Below are 5,596 nucleotides of genomic sequence, written 5' to 3'. Positions count from 1 at the left end.
ACCACCTGCTTACACTTGATTCCCGGCGGCAAGATGCTTGTGCTACAAAAGGAAAGGTATTAATATAGATAGTAAAAAACACGAATAATTCAATTATAAATCTTATGATGGAAAGGGACGAGCTCAAGGAGTTTTTTTTCTTTTTTTTTCTGAGGAGTTTTTCGTGTTCAAAATAAATATATATTAAAAATTTCAGTGCTTCCCTAAATACAATGTTAAGATTTACATCAAACTATTGTCGGGTTCTGATCTTCGGTTCCACTATGAAAGAATAAAACTCAAGACAGTTGGAAGATATGATGGAAATTACAGTGATATTCTATATCAAGGCCTAATGAATTTTAAAGGATAGTTATTCTGTAGTATTGGTTTAAAGGTTTAAAGCCCGCTCATGAATGGCAAAGGCATGGGACAGGGACAGGTACATTGCCTACCAAACAACACAATGCCCTACAGAATGACCATATATACATATGATCAGCGCCAAGCTCCCTCTCCAAACAAGCTACGACCAAGGAGGGCCAGGGAATGGCTAATGATGACTCAAGCTCCTGCAAAACCGCCATTCTTAGCTCACATGGATGGTGTGGTTGCAGCGACCAAAGTAACTAACGAGTTTAAGCGGAACTCGAACCCCAGTCTGGCGATCACCAGTCAGGGACATTATCACATAGGCCATCACAACCGTAAGGTAAAATAATCTATAAAATAAACATTCGGTTTGCATTCCCTGCAAATCCCTCCACAGATATTTCCCTCTTGTATTCGCCATACAGTTTTAAACTAGTTCGGGCAAATAAGGTACCTGAATTTAAGGCTGCTCATGAGAGGCAGACGCAATGGACAGGACAATGCCCAACACCCCGACCATATTTACATATGATCAACACCTAAGTGCCCTCACCAACCAAGCAAGAAAGGGACGTTACTATTGGGCTATCTCAGCCCTATTAGAAGTACAGATAATCTTCGAAAAAAAACTTAACAAACGTAATAGCATAAATACAAGAGCTCAAAGAGGAAGAAATATGTACCTCTGAGTTCCCAGTCTAAATTGTTTCCCATAATCACAATGAACATATGGTCGTGCTTTAAATCGAGAGAGAGAGAGAGAGAGAGAGAGAGAGAGAGAGAGAGAGAGAGAGAGAGAGAGAGAGATTCTTATTAGAGATAATGAGTTCAAGAACTACATCTTTTGTGACTCTGAGTAAAGCCACAGTGTTTTATTTTTCCAAGATTACTTAATTACTACTTACTACCAAATTTTCTTTCAACTTATGAGATGAAAATACATCTATACTATTTTAAATTTTCACCGATTCGAATTCTGAAAATCTAGTTCATCCACGAAACTGCAAACTAATGTAATCACAAGAAATTGCTTATGACTGATACCACTGGAATTATTATAAATATGAATATGACATGGAAACAAGAAATGATGCTCTAAGCGTTAATCTCATTGATGATATAGCAAATATTCTTAAAATAAAACTCTAGAAAGTGAAAAATTCCTTAGTTAAAACAATTCACTCAAATCACGATACATTAAAAATTGCAACACAAATTGCGAGAAAGTAAAAAATTCCTCAGTTAAACAATTCACTCAAATCACGATTCATTAAAAATTGCAACACAAATTGCGAGAAAGTAAAAAATTCCTCAGTTAAACAATTCACTCAAATCACGATTCATTAAAAATTGCAACACAAATTGCGAGAAAGTAAACATCATAAATTCACCAAATGAAACATATTCGGTAGTGGCAAAGATTAAAGAAATGCAGAGCTTATAAAGCTAATATACTTAATGATACAGTATGTTGTAGTGTGGTCAAATTGATTGAATTAAATTGCGAAATTACTCTCCTAACAAGTTCAGCTCACGTGTTGCACTGGAAAACGGAAATCATAAGTAAGTTTTAGTTAACCTCAACTATGGGAATGACATGAACATTTCCGTGGAATGTTTGGGGGAAATGCGCGGCAAAGCCTCTCTGTTTATATATATATATATATATATATACTGTATGTATATATATATATATATATATACAAATATATATATACATATATATACATATATATATCTATGTATATATATATATCTATACCTATATCTATATATATACATATAATATATATATATATATATTTATATATATATATAAATATACTGTATGTATATTTATATATATATATTATATATATACAAATATATATATACATATATATACATATATATATATATATATATGTATATATATATCTATACCTATATCTATATATATATATATATATATACATATATATATATGTATATATACATGCATACATGCATACATACATACATACATACATATATATATATATATAATATATTATATTATATATATATATATATATAAAATAGATGAATCTGATACCTTAGTTTGAATGTCCTGTAAACTTGTAACTATCCTCTCCTTGGCTTTTCGAAAGATCTTATGTTACGGTTGCATGGAAAATGATCTCATTTTTTAAGTTAAAACCCTTTATAGAACAAGTCTTGACGTTCATAAAGTTTAATTCCCCAAAGCAAAAAACAGCCATGAAAGCTCTCATCTCCATATTTTTTTATATAATGCATACACTTCTTGAAAGCTTTCAATACATTTTTATATAATTTTACTTTGTAAAAGCTGTCAATACATGTTTAACAATTCTACACTTTGTGAAAGCTTTTAATACATTTTAGTATTATTCTACACTTGTAAAAGCTTTATACATTTTTATACAATTCTAGGCTTTGTAAAAGCTTTCAATGCATTTTTATATAATTTCTACACTTTGTAAAAGCTTTTATACATTTTCATATTATTCTACACTTGTAAAAGCTTTATACATTTTTATATAATTCTAAACTTTGCAAAAGTTTTCAATACATTTTTATATAATTCTACACTTTGCAAAAGCTTTCAATGCATTTTTATATAAATCTACACTTTGTGAAAGTTTTCAATACATTTTTATATAAATCTACATTTTGTAAAAGCTTTCAATACATTTTTATATAAATCTACGCTTTGTGAAAGCTTTTAATACATTTTAGTATAATTCTACACTTGTAAAAGCTTTATACACTTTTATATAAATCTACACTTTGTAAAAGTTTCCAATACATTTTTGTATAATTCTACACTTTGTAAAAGCTTTATACATTTTCATATAATTCTACACTTAATAAATGTTTTAAATAAATATTCACATAATTCATACACTTCATAAAACCTTATACATCATATAATTTTTCTTATATAACAAAAAAGAAAAAAAAATGATCGATCTATTTCTTTCGAGCGATCAAGGATAAATTTCCTAGAATAACATAGAAGAAAAATAAAAAGGCGTCTAACTAGTCAATAGATCATCTTGTGTGTTAATAACAAAATGGTTCAATTCATCTAGGAACGTTGCCTTCGGTGCTTTCCTTAGTACCGTACTCCTTAAACTAAGCCTCCTGCAGCCATGCAGTTAAAACCAACGAGGACGTCATAAAGACTACACTAGAGTGCAACTAATAACAGAGAAGCCGACGTTTATCCTCCAGTAAATAATCTCATGCGATTTCATTCTGGTTTTTTTTTTTTTTTTTTTTTTTTTTTTTTTTTTTTTTTTAGAGCTAAATTTGCCCCGCAAAGAAAATGAAAATGTGCCAAGTTTTTCGAGATTTCGTTTTGGAAACTGGTTTCGAGTCTAACAGACTTTGCACTTAGGATCCTAATTGCAGTATTGAAGCTAATGCACCTCTTGTCTATTAATGTTGAGAAAAGGAGCTTAGGGGTGTTTTAGTGTTTTAATTTAATTGGAGACTTCCAGAAGTTATTCAATATTTCGAACCATGTCTAAAGACATTTGGTTTAACTGAGCCTTAGTAGGCGTTCACGTTTCCCGTCTCTTACCATTAGGACAAACTAATATCTTTTGATAGGCACGGCATTATAATGAAATGATGTAAGATTTTAGTGGGACAAGCATCCACTAGATTAAAGTACCCAAGATCTAAAGAATAACTCATTTTGGATCTGAAACATTAGCTGGCTTCTGTATTAAGACGATACTTCTTCGGAAGCTGGAAAACCTGCAACCACTCCTGAATAAGTATCTTTTAGGCAAATTCTCTGAGGTGGAATTTGCAATGTGCATTCACACGTATCTAAAGGATGAAAACACCTCCCCCTCAAAAAAAAAAAAAAAAAAAAAAAAAAAAAAAAAAAAGAAAAAAAAAAAAAAAAAAGAATTGCACAAGAGACCATTATCACTCAGGCTTATATGGACATCAGTTAAACGGGCAAGACAGATGATAAAGGAGGGGGGGTCCGAAAGTAATCCAGATGCAAGGGAGCCTAATGGAACGGGAGGACCCTAATCACAGGTTAACGGCGTGTAAATGTCACTTAGTTATGAGTTACGGCACTGAAATAGCTAACGGCCAAAAGAACTCTGATGTCTGTTTTACAAATAACCTCAGCACAAAAACTTGTGACCGTAAGGACGTAAATTTCGATCAGATATGATCCTGCAGTTTCAATTCCTTTTCAACTCTCCTGTGAATGCAGGCCCGATTAGAATGATTCTCAATACGAGATTTTTTTTTTTTTCTTTACACTTATTTTCAGATGATAAGAACGTCTGTAAATTCTAAAAAACTAATAAAAGTCTGGAGCAAATTCTTATACAGGATAAGAGGATCCTCTTTCATATAAAACGAGAATATTCTTTTGATTAAATATCCTTATGTAGCACTTCCCTTTGAGCGATTTCAGTTTTTGAGTTTCGCCCAAAGACAAAGTAATACAGCAAATTCGAGGAGAAAAAAAAAAGGGAAGAAAAAAAAAAAAACGTTCATTGTAAAATAATTACACAAACGTCATCATCGGAATGCACTGCTGAATACTAACTTACAAGTGTACGCGACCCGTCAAAAATCATGGCTAAATATTTAGACACATGCATACAAACGCATACACACACAGATTCAACCCTTCCCCACCCCCCTCCTTTTCCTATCTACAACACGGCAGTTTTGGCAATTTGTGAGAGATTTTGGTATCTGAGTGTACCTCTCGGGGTAACCCCCTCCCTCTTAAAAGAGTATGACTACTCCTTCTATTCACTAGCAGATGGACGGGGATATATATATGTATATATAGTATATATATATATATGTATATATATATATTATATTATATATATATATATATATCTATATATATGTGTGTAGCCAAACACTTACTCTTAATTATATATTATACTTAATTATATATATATATATATATATATATATATATATATATACTGTATATATATATGTAAAATATATATATATATATATATATATATATATATTGCCAGACACTTACTCTTTGCTATATAGGGGGAATGAGGCCATTACAATGTAATATCTTACTAGGAAATAATTCTTTTTACTAAAAAGCACATATCAACCTAAATAGTAATTTTTTCAATATATTTTCCATTCTCTACTATGAAATTATAAACCGTTATTCGCCCTCTAAAGGATGATAAGAAAATAAATATAAAATAACGAAAAACGA

Source organism: Palaemon carinicauda, chromosome 19 (assembly GCF_036898095.1).
Source record: "Palaemon carinicauda isolate YSFRI2023 chromosome 19, ASM3689809v2, whole genome shotgun sequence".
Lineage (NCBI taxonomy): Eukaryota > Metazoa > Arthropoda > Malacostraca > Decapoda > Palaemonidae > Palaemon > Palaemon carinicauda.
This window is presented reverse-complemented; position numbering follows the sequence as displayed.